General features: G+C 40.2%; 1 long non-coding RNA gene across 1 annotated transcript in view; it reads right to left on the reverse strand.

Moving 5' to 3' along the window:
• Positions 1 to 473: 473 nt before the first annotated feature.
• LOC131274232 (uncharacterized) overlaps positions 474 to 15,260 on the reverse strand; it is a 36,948-nt gene continuing 22,161 nt past the window's right edge. Inside the window, exon 3 of the long non-coding RNA XR_009181440.2 lies at positions 474 to 13,642. This is a non-coding gene — a long non-coding RNA (uncharacterized lncRNA). The remainder of the gene's footprint in view (positions 13,643 to 15,260) is intronic.

The raw sequence follows: 15,260 nt of genomic DNA on the forward strand, positions 1-15,260 counted from the left end.
TAGAAGAGGGAGCAAAGGAGGGAAAGGGGAAGTGTGTGGAAGTCAGAAAGGTGGGCACAGCCAAGGAATGGAAGTAACAGTAGAAATGACAAGTCAGAAAATCAACACGAATAGAGAAAGAAAGGTGAAAATGCGGTTTGCCAGTGATGTTTGTTGCAAAATACTGGTGGACACAGGACAGATGCCTCAGCTGCTGTGAACACAGCCCTGTGCCAGGCCCTCCCCACCTGCCAGGCAACAAGGCCAGGCCTCCTCTGATAAGATCTTGCCACCTTCACCCTGTGAAGCACCCAGGACTTTCCCCACCCCAGCTGAGCAACTACATGGGTCCTGCTGATGCATTCCTCAAGGAAAGACAGGATAAGTGATGGTATCACTATCCTACAGTAACTCAGCACACAACAGACCACAGGAATGAAACTTAATATTACAAAAAAGCCTCAAAGGAGAGTCTTGCAACTGTAGCCCTTGGTCTACATAAGTTGTGGCCACGTCAATGTCTACAGTTGCTTACACAAGCAGGCAAGAGGAAAAGTCAGCTAGAGAAGGGGACAGAACCTGGACACAAAGGTGCTATGGGCCTGGGCACAGTCACCCTGACAGGGAGAGGGCATTAAGCTGACCATAAACTCCTGACTCCTGGATCCTTCCCTCCAAGGATCAGGAGAGCAGGTACAGGGGCTGCTTGGGGAGTGCACTGCTGGGGGCAGAGCTCATGGCTCAGCCCTGGCACACACAGCACATACGTTGGGAAAGTGATGAAGGGAGCAGTAGAGCACCTGGTCTGGGTAAGGGCCAGCTGCCTCTGGGAAAAAGGGGAAAGTCAGAGACCATTTCAAAGCACTGCGGCAGGTGGGAAGGCATTACCCAAAGAAGGTATAAATGCAAAGTTCTCCAGCATCGCGTCTCAGTACAGGAGCCTCCGATGCTCACCAAGGAGCCCCCACTCCTCCTGGGAGAAGTTCATGGCCACATCCTCAAAGGCCACTGAGCCCTGCCATGATGCAGACAGTTTATTATTATTTATTATTAGCTTTTCTCCCAGGACCCCAAGTTGCCCTCTCCCTCCAAATTAATACACTCTTTACCCTCCTCCCTACTCCTCACCTCAGAGGAGACACCAGGCTTTGGAGACTGATACCTGCTCTCTCATGTCCCATTGATAACTGTGTCAGCCACAGCTACAACCGGCAGGTGAACAAAGACACATCTAAACTCTGGGCTTGCCACACCAGGTCCCCCCCTTTTGACAGGCAATATCCTTGGGGCAATCCAAGGATTGCCGGCCCGATGTCGCCTTCCCCTTAGGTCCCTCATCCCAGGACCAGAGACCAATCAGGTCACACTCCTTCTCAGTGTACACATCAGTCTTTGTACCACACATCTTGAGCTTCTTCCACTTGTGCTGCACTTGCTATCCCCTCACACTTCCTCTCTCCACCTAACCCTCATCCAGAGGCCAGCTCCAGTGGCCCTCCATCCTCCAAGATGACCTTCCGTGCCCCTGAGCTAAGCCACCAGCCTGAGTAGAATACCCCAGGCCACATCAAACACCACAAAACCATCATAAGTCCCCAGAGTGAAAAATGACTAGCAGCTGCTACATCCTCGCTGTCTTCTTGCCTCAAGTACTTCTAGGCCTCTGCATCATGTGTCCACAAACCCCTCAGAACCTGGTGACCTGCCAGATCCTGCTCTCTCCCAGACCCTTGCCACAGCCACTTCACTCCCTCACCTGTTTGTGAGTCCACCACCTCAGCCAGGAACCTAAGCAAGACACCCAGTCCTCAGTCCCCTCCTTCTCCCCTGGCCTGCTATTAGCATTGCCACCAGAACCAGGAGTGCCCCTAGAGTGGCCCACAGCTCCATCCTGGTTCACACCTTGGCTACTTCTTGGAGAGGTCTCCATCTTGAACCTCTCTTCAGAATTCCAGACCTGTGTGTCCAGCTACTCACTTAAATCCTCTCCTTGACTGTTTTCTGAAATACTTTATATTCTTAATGTGGCCAAAAACACATCTGATATCCCCAATGAAAAATACTCCTACTACTGATTCCCCCATGTCCGTTGATGGAGCTTCTGTCCCTCTTGCTGCTAGGCACAAAACCCTGGAGCTGGCCCTGACTCCTCACTTTCTCTAATGCTCCTTGTCAGAAAATGTAGCCAGCCCTACTTAAAAAAGCAGATCCAGAATCCCTACCACCTCTACCATTTGACCACCATACCGGCCTGACCTCCCTCAGTGCTCACCTGGACTCTAGCAGGGGTCTCCTCCCTAGACTTCCTGCCACTCTCTTCCATGTTTCTGTTTTGTCCTCCATGCTTCATCCACATGGCGCCTGATGAGACCTGGGTCAGCTCACCTCCCTCCTCTGCCCCAAATATCCCAACGCTCCATCACCTCCAGAAAACACACAAAACTTTGAAAGGAGCTCTTTCATGCCTGCCTCCTTCCCCTCTGTTTTCAAGAGAAAAAATAAAATAAGAGAGTCCTGGGCTCCCTGCACATTTTAGCTCAGCCCTCACCGTCATGCTTTTGGACACACTGGCATCAAAGCTCGGGACAACCTTCCACCGCTCCCTGTATTGTCTGCCAGCTGTAGAAACCACACCACTCCAGCCACCTCCTGGGTACGAGGGTCTCCACTACCAAGTCAGGCAAAAGAGTCCCAGGACTCTACAATTCCAGGCACCATGGGGGTGGGATCAGGCGCAGTGAGGCAGCCCTACACCAGTAGGAACCACAACCACTTCCTGGCAATTTGTGGGAAAAGGAAGGTCACCAGGGAGTCATGAGACTTCCTGACCCTGCCCCCAACCAGGCGAGCTCCAGGTGACTGCAGTTATCTCTGGGCCTCAGGCCTCAGTGCTAACTCTTAAACAGCTGTGTGACCTGGTACAAGGACTTCGCCTCTCTGTGCCCCATCGTCATCTCCCTTCCAGTCTGTCCTTCCTCTGAGAAGATGTGGAAGACTTCTTAAAGCCTAGCTCACATGTGCCTCTTCTGCTCACAGCCCTCTATGGCTCCCAGGGTCCTCAGAAGTAAGGTACAGTTCCTCAGCCTGTCACTCTAGGCGCGACTCCCAACGTCCACCTGTAGACACAGGTAGACGCCAGGTTTCCCAAAAGTTCCTGGTTCAGCCGTACCTCCAGGACCTTGCCCACCCCATCCCTCTATCTGACACACCCCTCAGTTCATCAAAGTGCCGTGAGAAATAAAGATCTCACCCCTAGCGGGATGTCCTTCCAGGAGCATGTGCCCCAAGCCAAGAGGAGAAGGAGGGAGCGGGGAGGGCGCAGCGCTCACCCAGGTGGGTCCTTCATCGTGAGCTGTGGGGAGCAGGGAGAAAGGGGCAACTGCGGGACCACCCCTCAAGCCCGCCTCTGTGCAGTGGGAAAAGCACTACACATTTTAAATTCATTCCTAGTTGCTATATATTTTTGATTCACAAACAAAAAGAAAGTTTTTGTTTCTAAGAGCACACATCTTAATAAAAGAGTTAAAAAATAAAGGATCAATTAAGACACATGAAGCAAGTATAAAACAAGATTAGGGGTACAAATATTGATATGTGGTAAAGTAAAACAGAAGGCAAAAAGCCAAAAATAGAACAAAATATGTTACTTTCTATGGATAAAAGTTCCAATTCACAAGGAAGATGTGAGAATGATAAACACCTATAGACAGAATAACATAACACTGGAAGATGTATAGCTGAACTCCCAAATATAAGATACTACAGACACAATCACAACAGCAGCAAGACAGTCAAATACTTTTTCAGTCTTGGATAGATGAAGAAAATTGGGAAATAGAGCATTTGAATGATAAATTCAAAAGACTTGATTTCTGAGAAATATGGTGGGATAATTTTTTTTATTCACAGTTGATCTTAGTAAATATTCTCCATACATCCACATTCCATCTCCCACCAACCTCCACTGCATGGTCCAAATCCGTAAGTCTCCTCACCCTATTTAGTTCATATCAGTGAGACCATACAATAGTCATCCTTTTGTGTCCACCTTAGTTCTTTAAACAATGTCCTTATGGTTCCTCCACATTGTAGTGTCATGTGCTTTTCTAATTCATTTCTTCTTAAAGTTGAATAGTATTCCACTATATGCATGTATCACATTTTGTTTATCCATTTATCCATTCATCAGTTGACTGACACTTGGTTTGCTTCCATCTTTTGGCAATTGTGAAAAATGCTGTGAACATTGGTGTGCAGATGTCTGTTTGTGTCACGGTTTTCAGTTCTTCTGGATATATTCCTAGTAGAGGAATTGCTGGATCATATGGCAGTTCTATATTTAGCTTCTTGAGGAGCTGCCGAACCATCTTCCACCGAGGCTGCACCATTTTACACTCCCACCCTCAGTGAAGAAGTATTCCTATTTCTTCACATTCTTTCCAGAATTTGAGTTTTCTGTTTTTGTTTTTGTTTTAAATAATGGCCATTCTGTATGGTGTGAAGTGACATTTCATTGTAGTTTTGGTCTGAATTTCCCTAATAGCTACTGATGTTGAGAATTTTTATTTTTTCGTTTCTTTTTTTCTTTTGATTTTTTCCCTTTTTTCTTTTTGTTGAGCATCTTTTCATGTGCCTTTTGCACATTTATATTTCTTCTTTGGAAAAAATGTCTATTCAAGCTTTTAACCCATTTTAGTTGTTTTTTTTTTAAAGGAGGTACCAGGGATTGAACCTGGACCCTCGTACATGGGAAGAAGGTGCTCAAGCCACTGAGCTACACCCACTCCCTAACCCATTTTAAAAATTGGGTTCCTTGTGATTTTGTCATTAAATTGTAATTTCTTTATATAACATGGAAATCAAACCCTTGATAAATGTGGTTTCCCATGACTTTTTCCAGTTGAGTTAGTTGTCTTTTCACATTCTTAACAAACATCTTTGAAACTCAAAAGTATTTAATCCTGAGGAAGTTCCATTTATCTATTTTTTTCTTTTATTGCTTATGTTTTGGGTGTAAGACCCAAGAAACCACCACCTACCAAAAGATCTTGAAGATGTTTCCTTACATTTTCCTCTAGGAGTTTTATGGTTCTAGTTCTTATATTTAGGTCCATGATCCAATTTTTGCATAAGGTGTGAGGTAGGGGTCCTCTTTCTTTTTTTTTTTTTTTTAACATATGGATATCCAGTTTTCCCAGCACCATTTGTTGAATAGACTGTTCTGACCCAGCTGAGTGGGTTTGATTGCCTAGTCAAAAATCACTATGGGGAGCAGTTGCAGCTCAGTGGTTTGAGTGCCTCTCCCCTCCCCCCTCCCCCCATGTATGAGGTCCTGGATTCAATCCCTGGTACATCTTTAAAAAGAAAACAACTTGACTACAGATGTGAGGTCTCTTTGCAAACTGCTGATTTGATTCCATTGGTCAATCTATCCTTATGCCAGTACGATGCTGTTTTTCACCACTGTAGCTGGATAATATGCTTTTAAGTCAGGAAGTGAGAATCTTTCAACTTCATTCTTTTTAAAGAAACGTTAGGGGGAGTGGATTCACCTCATCTGATAGGGTGTCCACCTACCACATGGGAGGTCCAAGGTTCAAACCCAGGGCCTCCTAACCTATGTGGTGAGCTGACCTATGCACAGTGCTAATGTGTGCAAGGAGTGCCATGCCACACAGGGGTGTCCCCTGCATAGGGGAGCCCCATGCACAAGGACTGTGCCCCGTAAGGAGAGCTGCCCCATGCAAAAAAAGTGCAGGCTGCCCAGGAGTGGCACTGCACACACAGAGAACTGATGCAGCAAGATGATGCAACAAAAAGAGACACAGATTCCCAGTGCTGCTGACAAGAATACGAATGGACACAGAAGAACATACAGTGAATGGACACAGAGCAGACAACTGGGGGAGTGGGGGAAGGGAAGGGGAGAGAAATAAAAATAAATCTTTAAAAAAAAAAAAAGAAATGTTGGGCTATTCCAGGGCCCTTATCCTTCCAGATAAATTGGCTAATTGGTTTTTCCAATTCTACAAAGAAGGCTGTTGGAATTTTAATTGTGGTTGAGTAAAACATGTATGTCAGCTTCGGTAGAATTGACATCTTAATGGTATTTAGTCTTCCAACCCATTAATATAGAATATCCTTCCTCTTATTTGGGTCATCTTTGGTTTCTTTTCAATATTTTATAGTTTTCTGAATACAAGTCCTTTATGTCCTTGGTTAAGTTTAGTCTTAAATATTTGATTATTCTAGTTACTATTCTAAATGTTTGTTTTTTTTTCTGGCTTCCTCCTCTGGTTACTCATCTGTAGTGTATAGAAATGCTATTGATATTTGTGCACTAATCTTGTGTTCCTCCACTTTGCTGAAATCATTTATTAGTTCTAATAGTTTTGTTGTGGATTTGTCAGGGATTTCCTAAGTATAGGATAATATCAGCAAATAAAATTTTACTTCTTCCTTTCCTATTTGGGTACCTTTTAGTCCTTTTTTTTTTTTTTTTTTTTTTTTTGCCTAATTGCTCTAGCTAGAACTCCTACCACAATATTGAATAACAGTGGAAAAGAGTGGCCATCCTTGCTTTTTCCCAATCTCAACAGGAAAGCTTTTAATCTTTCACTATTGAGTATAATGTTAGCTGTGGGTTTTTCATACATGCATTTTATCATACTGAGAAAGTTTCCTTCTATGTCCACTATTTCAGAGTGTTTTTCATCAAGAAAAGGTGTTGTATTTTGTCAAATGCCTTTTCTGCATCTATTGAGATGATCATGTAATTTTTCTTCTTCTTTGATCAATTAATGTGGTGTATTACACTGATTGGTTTTCTCATGATGAACCACTTTTGCATACCTGGTATAAAGTTCATTTTATCATGATGTATAACTTTTTAAATGTGTTTTTTAATTCTATTAGCAAATATTTTGTTGAGGATTTTTGCATCCTATTCATTAGAGAAATTGTAAATTTCTTTTTCCATAATATCTTTATTTGGCTTTGAAGGGTGATGTTGGCTTCATAGAATGAGTTTGGTAGCATTCCTTCCTGTTCAATTTTTTGGAAGAGTTTGAGCAAAATTGGTATTAAATCTTCTTTTAATGATTGGTAAAATTAATCTGTGAAGCCATCTGGCCCTGGACTTCATTTGGGGGAGGTTTTTGATGACCATTACAATTTCTCTACTTTTGATTAGTGTGTTGAGGTCTGTTTCTTCTAATGTCATGTGTTTTGAGGAATTTGTCCATTTCGTCAACATTGTCTAGTTTGTTGGCATAAATCTGTCCATAGTATCCTCTTACAATCTCTTTTATTTCTGCTTGTTCAGTGGTAATGTCCCCCTTCTCATTCATGATTTTATTTATTTGGATCTTCTCTTTTCTTTGTTAATTGAGCTAAGAGTTTATCAATTATGTTGATCTTCTTGAAGAACCAAATCTTGGTTGTGTTGAAACTCTTGTTTTTTAATTCTCCATTTCATTTATTTCTGCTCTAATCTTTATTCTTTCTTTTCTTTTACTTGCTTTGGGATTGGTTTGCTGTTCTTTTCCTAGTTCCTCCAGGTGTGCAGTTAAGTATTTGATGCTCTTTTTTTTTTCAACATAAGCATTGAGGACTATAAATTTTCCTCTCATCACTGTGTTTGCTATTTCCCATGTTTTGATATGTTGTGTTCTCATTTTCATACCTGGAGGCATTTACTGAGTTCTCTTGCAATTTCTTCTTTGACTCACTTATTATTTGAGTGTATTGTTCAATTTGCATATATTTGTAAATTTTCTCTTTTTCCACCCGTTATTAATTTCCAACTTTATTCCATTATGATCAGAGAAAGTGCTTTGTATAATTTCAATGTTTTTAAATTTATAAAGATCTGGCTTATGTCCCAACATATAGTGTATCCTGGAGAAAAATCCATGAGCACTTGAGAAGAATGTATATCCTGTTGTTTTGGGGATATAATGTTCTATAAATATCTGTTAGGTATAGTTTGTTTATCATACTATTTAAGCTCTCAGTTTCCTTACTTACCTCTGTCCAGATGTTCTAATGCTGAGAGTGGTGTATTGAAGTCTGTAACTATTATTGTAGAGACGTCTATTTCTCCCTTCAGTTTTGTCAGCATGTCTCGTGTATTTTGGGGCACCGAAGTTAGGTGCATAAATATTTATTATTGTTATTTCCTCTTGGTAAATTGTCTCCTTTATTAATATATAGTAACCTCCTTTATCTCTTATACCAGTTTTACATTTAAAGTCTATTTTATCAGACACTAGTGTCACTACTCCAGCTGTTCTCTGATTACTATTTGTATGGAATATCTTTTTCAGGCCTTTCACTTTCAGTCTGTGTCCTTGTATCTACTAAGGTGAGTCTCCTGTAGACAAAAATGGATGGCTCATGTTTGTTTTTATCCATTTATCAGTCTATGTCTTTTAATTGGGGAGTTCATCTATTGACATTCATTGTTACTATTGTAAAGGCAATACTTGATCAGTTTTATTCCTTGGTTTTCTGTTGTCATGTCTTACTATTGCCTATCTTTTAACTCTTTCAGTTTCTCTTACTTATCTTCATTTCTACACTCTTCTCCAGGCTGCTCACCATGGTCATTTCCTTACAAGCTATAACACATCTTTTATTTTCTTTTTTATGAGGCACTGGGAATTAATCCCAAGACCTCATACATGGGAAGCAGTCACTCAACCAACTGAGCTACACCCACTCTCCTGTAACACACCCTTTAATATTTCTTGTAGATATAGTCTCTTGTTAACAAATTCTTGGTTTTTGTTTGTGAATACTTTAAATTCACCTTCATTTCTAAAGAATAGTTTTTCCAGATAAAGAATTCTTGACTGGCAGTATTCCCTTTCAGTGTCTTAAATATATCATATCACTGCCTTCTCACCTCCATGGTTTCTGCTGATAGACTGGCACTTACTGAAGCTCCTTTGTAAGTGATACATTGCTTTTCTCTTGCTACTCTCAGAACTCTCTATCTTTGGCATTTGAAATTCTGAATAGATCTCTCAGAGTAGGTCTGTACAAATTCATTCTGTTTAGAGTATATCATCCTTCTTAATTAATGATATTCATGACTTTCATAAGGATTGGGAAATTTTCAGTCAGTATGTCCTCAAATATTCTTTCTACCCCTTTTCTGTTCTTCTGGGACACCTATAATGCATATGTTTGTGTATTTCATGTTGTCCTTCAATTCCCTGAGACTGTTCAGTTTTTTCCATTCTTTTTTCTGTTGCACTATCCTTTCAAGTTCAGATGTTTCTGTTCTCATTTCACTTATTGTTTATCTGCCATTTCAAATCTGTTACATGCTTCTACTGTATTTTTAATTTCATCCACTGTCTTACATTACCGTAAGATCTGTTATATTTTTTTTAAACAGGCTTTCAAAGTGTTCTTTATGCTCACTTGGTGTAATTTTAATATCCTTTCCCCCTTTAGTCCTATTTTCCTTCATCTTCATAAATTGATTAAGTTGTGACAAAGTCCTGTGAGGTCCAAAAGTGTTTGGTGTGACCATCAGTGATTAGCTTTCTTAAACCCTGTGTCTTGTCTGGATTCTTGGTTTGTTCATTGAGCCTGGCCATATTTTCCTGTTTCTTATTATGGCTATTTATCTTTTATTGGTATCCAGGCTTCTAATTATATTAGTGCTTTACTCTGTTGAACAAATTCTTTCTCATGCCTAGTGTTCTTTTTAACTTTATTTTGTACACTTAATAAGTGAAAATATTAAAAATTTAAAAAGAAAAAACAAAGTTGAATAAAAACTTCCATTTCTCAATTAAATGTAGTGGATGCAAATATATGTTTTTAATCATACAATATGTTACACAATTTATGTGGTTCATAGTAGCACAATCATACAGTATTTGCCCATTGTGTTGGGCTTGCTTTCCTCAACATAATGTCCTCAAGGCTCATCCATGTTGTCATATGCTTTACAACTTCATTTCTTCTTACATCTGCATAATATTCTATCATGTGAATATACCACAGTTTGTTTATCCATTCATTGGTTGATGGACACTCAGGTTGTTTCCAACTTTTGGCAATTGTGAATAATACTGCTATGAACATCAGTGTGCAGATGTCTGTTTGTGTCACTGCTCTCAGTTCTTCTGGGTATATACTCAGTGGTGGTATTGCAGGGTCATATGGCAAGTCTATATTCAACACAGGAACTGTCAAACAGTCCTCCACAGTGGTTGTACCATTCTGCATTCCCACCAAAAGTGAATAAGTGTTCCTATTTCTCCACATCCTCTCCAACACTTGTAGTTCTCTGTCTTTTTCATAGTGGCCATTCTGATAAGTATGAAATGATATCTCATTGTTTTGATTTGCATTTCCCTAATCATTAGTGATGTTGAGCATTTCTTCCTGTGGTTTTATTTTCTTTGCTATTTGTATTTCTTCTTTGGACAAATGTCTATTCAAGTCTTTTGCCCACTTTTTAATTGGGTCATTTGTCATTTGACTGTTGAGTTATGATATCTCTATATATATCCTAGATGTTAAACCCTTATTGGATACATGATTCCCAAATATTTTCTCCCATTGAGTCATCTGCCTTTTCACCCTTTTAACAAAGTCCTCTGAGGTGCAAAAGTGTTTAATTTTAAGGAGGTCCCATTTATCTATTTTTTTTTCTTTTGTTGTATGTGCTTTGGGTGCAAGATCCAAGAACAACCATCTACTACAAGGTCTTGAAGATGTTTCCCTACATTTTCTTCTAGTAGTTTTATGGTCCTGGCTTTTATATTTAGGTCATTGATTCATTTTGAGTTGATTCTTGTATAGGGAGTGAGACAGGGGTCCTCTTTCATTCTTTGGGTTATAGATATCCAGTTGTCCCAGCACCATTTGTTGAAGAGACTGTTTTGTCCCATTAACTTAATAGGTTTGTCAAAAACCAGTTGACTCTAGAGGTGAGGGGTTCTTTCTGGATTCTCAGTTCTATTCCACTGATGAATGTGTGTCTATCTTTATGCCAGTTCAATGCTGTCTTTTTTTTTTCCAAATTCTACTCAATTTATTCATTTTTTAAAAGATATTACATTCAAAAAATATGAGGTCCCCATTCACCCCCACCACCCCCACCCCACCACTCCCCCCACAGTAACACTCTCCCCCATCATCATGTCACATCCATTGCGTCTGGTGAGTACATCTCCGGGCATCGCTGCACCCCATGTCCACACCATAGTCCACACTCTCCCACGTTCCATCCAGTGGGCCATGGGCGGACATAAAACATCCGGCAATTGTCCCTGGAGCACCACCCAGGACAACTCCAAGTCCCGAGAATGCCTCCACATCTCATCTCTTCCTCCCATTTCCCGCACCCAACATCCACCATGGCCACTTTTTCCACACCAATGCCACATTTTCTCGGTTATTAACCACAATAGTTCATGAATAGGATATCATTAAGTCCACTCTGATCCTTACTGTTCAATGCTGTCTTGACCACTGTAGGTTTGTAATATGTTTCAAGGTCAGGCAGTGAAATTCCTCCCATATCACTCTTCTCTTTTAGAATGCTTTTGGCTATTCAGATGCACTCTCCCTTCCAAATGAATTTGGTAATTGCCTTTTCTAATTCTGCATAGTGAGCTGATGAGATTTTGATTGGTATTGCACTGAATCTATAAATCAGTTTGGGTAAGATTGACATCTTCATGATATTTGTTCTTCCAATCCATGAACATGAAATGTCTTTCCATTTGTTAGGTCATTGTTTTGTAGTTTTCTGCATATAGGTCCTTTACTTCTTTGGTTAAATTAATTCCTAGGTACTGAGTCTTTTTGTTGATCTTGTAAATGGAATTTTCCCCCTGATTTCCTCCTCAGATCATTCCGTACTATTATACCAAAACATTACTGATTTTTCCAAGTTGATCATGTATCTTGCCACTTTGCTGAATTCATTTCTTAGCTCAAGTAGCTTTGTCATGGATATTTCAGAATTTCCTAAGCACAGGATCATGTCATCTACAAACAGTGAGAGTTATACTTCCTCTTTTCCTATTTAGATGCCTTTGATTTTTTTCTTGTCTAATTGCCCTAGCTAGAAATTCTAGTCCAATATTGAAGAACAATGGTGACAGTGGGCATCTTTTCCTTGTTTCCAATCTTAGAGGGAAAGTTTTCAACCTTTCCCCATGGAGTATAATGTTGACTGTGGGTTTTTCATATATGCCTTTTATCAGATTGAGGAATTTTCCTTCTATTCCTATCTTTTGAAGTGTTTTTTATCAAAAAAAAAAAGGATGCTAGATTTTGCCAAAAGCCTTTTCAGAATTGATTGAGATGATCATGTGGTTTTTTTCTCTTCAATTTGATAATATGGTGTATTACATTGATTAATTTTCTTGTATTGAACCAGTCTTACATACCAGGAAAAAATCCCACTTGATCATGATGTGTAAGTCTTCTGTACTTATTTGCAAGTATTTTCTTGAGAATTTTTGCATCTACATTTATTAGAGAGATGGGATTGTAATTTTCTTTTCTTACAGTATCTTTATCTGGCTTTGGTATTAGGATGATGTTGGTTTCATAAAATGTGTTGGGTAATTTTCTTCCTTTTCAATTTTTTGAGAGTTTAAACAGGATTGCTGTTAATTCTTTTTTAAATGCTTGGTGGAATTCACCTGTAAAGCCATCTGGTACTGGACTTTTCTTTGCTGGGAGTTTTTTTTTTTAAGATTTATTTATTTATTTCTCTCCCCTCCCCCACCCCCCACCCCAGTTGTCTGTTCTCTGTGTCTATTTGCTGCATCTTGTTTCTTTGTCTGCTTCTGTTGTTGTCAGCAGCATGGGACTCTGTGTCTCTTTTTGTTGCGTCATCTTGTTGTTGTGTCAGCTCTCCGTGTGGGTGGTTCCACTCTTAGACAGGCTGCACTTTCTTTCACACTGGGTGGCTCTCCTTATGGGGTGCACTCCTTGCATGTGGGGCTCCCCCACGCGGGGTCACCCCTGCGTGGCACGACATTCCTTGTGCGCATCAGCACTGCACATAGGCCAGCTCCACACGGGTCAAGGAGGCACGGGGTTTGAACCACGGACCTCCCATGTGGTAGACAGACACCCTAACCACTGGGCCAAGTCTGCTGCCCTGCTGGGAGATTTTTGATCAAGGATTCATGCTGAGACCAGCTCAGCAATAGGTTTACTTGAAGGGAAGGTGACACAGAACTTAAGAAATTAAAGGACAGAAAGACATAAGAAAGAAAATAAAAATGAAACCAGGTGACTCACAGCTTCTGGAACTGAGAGCCTCAACCCTAGTTTCCACATCACATATATTAGAAATTACAAAGCAGTAGTTATCTATGTTTACTTTCAAGGCTATTTGTTATTAGAGCTGCAACATCTACAATAATAGAGAACAGGCCATACAAAGGTCAAATGCCTCCTCACACAAACAATATTCATGCTGACCAGTCAGTGTTCTGTCTAGTCAAGGCCCAGTGTTCCTAAGCCTGCACTTCTTATCCGCATTATGGAAACATTTCAACTTCAAGCCAAGTTCCCACATTTCCCCCTTTTTATTTTTGCAAAGCAGTGACGGCAGATTTGGCAATTTCTTGCTGCATCATACCCTGGAGGGCTTGTTGCATGTATCTGAGGACTAAGCACAAAAGAAATAAAGAGACAAATAAGCAACATTCCTCCTAGAATACATCCTCCCCAACCTTTCACCCAAGCCATAAGTTTAGCGACTGTAGTCCACCCACAATTCCAGCCATCATTTGAAAAACAGGTAACAATTTCAAATCAGCATTCTGAATACTAATTATATCAGCTGGCAGTTGGTTAATATCTAAGCTCAAGTTGTCTTGATGTCTAAGTGTTTTATTTTTTCCCATGAGATATGACTATTATTATAAACATGTGGGGTTACACAGAAGCTAGAAATATTCCAATCAAATTTTAATCTCAATTGCATACAGTTTGTAACTCCTCTCCAAGGAGTAGTACAGCATTTTCCGAATCTACTAACCTAGAATTGATTTCTTTATCAATTTTGGTTTGACTTCCCCAAGCCAGACTTGCATTATGATGCCAGGCTTGAACAAATTCTGTAGTTTGGATACTCTGATGTAAAGTCACTCCAGAAGCAGCAGTTACTGTAGTAAGGACAATAATGCCCATAATAGCTGCTACTAATACTCCTATGAATCTTTTTTGTGCATTTAAGCACTTTTTGTAAGACTAATAGGAAAGCATGCATGTCAGGTGAAGCTTCCCAACGTTGAGTTTGATTAACTGGTATCCAAAGGCCTAGCCGCCTTCTAAGAATAATATAACTATGACTACTATTGAATAAAGATGAATTAAGGCAAGTATATAATTTACATGAATTATTTTCACACTGGACTTCTTGGCTTGCCTGATATAGGTAAAAGCTTCTGGTCATGAAAACATATGGATGGATTACAGGACTGAATATGGAAAGAGAAATTGTTACAAGTGTAAAATGATAAAGAATAGTTATTGGAATATAGATAGTGACCTTCCCAAATGCAAATGGACCCAAAACTGAAGGGAATTTTCCACTGTTAGTTGAGCTGGCCCATGGCCTAATACTGGAAAAGGTGGGACCATCCCCATCCCAAGCCAGATAAAGGGGTATTTTGCATAAGTTGTAATAACATTAGTAAAATCATGTTTATAAACCTTCCAACTCAGTGTTTCATAAGGAGAACAGGTCTAATCCATACTGCAATTCTGAACTGCGTACACTTTAGGAGACCAGTTAATTACAATTCCATAAGAACAATTAATTAGCAGTACACTACTGGACCTTGACAGATCTTCCCAATAAAGAAGCTCACTTTGTGAATCCCCCAAAGAAGGTTATCTACATATGGGTTTGTCTGGAGGAGTAAGACCAGTATTATTATAATGTTTTATATTTAAAACTCAACCCTTATATAAGATGTAATTGGGCTCTTAAAATATTCCCATGTTTAGGGGTGACTGATAACCATGCTTGATATGTTAAAATTTAGACACCCATCACCAGGGCCACCACATAAGGGTAGCTTGATGAATCCTAGGGTCCCATTAAAATTAGTGCCCTCCTCTTGTGGGAGTCTTCTGGCCCAGGGACCCAGAAAGAATCATATAACATAACATAGGAGGAGTTTACACCCAAGAAACAGGATGAAGTAAAGGGGGGTTAGGAATATATACCCAGTAAGTATAATTAGTTTCAGCAGTTGTTACAGGCAAAGCACTTATGG

Source organism: Dasypus novemcinctus, chromosome 18 (genome assembly GCF_030445035.2).
Source record: "Dasypus novemcinctus isolate mDasNov1 chromosome 18, mDasNov1.1.hap2, whole genome shotgun sequence".
NCBI lineage: Eukaryota > Metazoa > Chordata > Mammalia > Cingulata > Dasypodidae > Dasypus > Dasypus novemcinctus.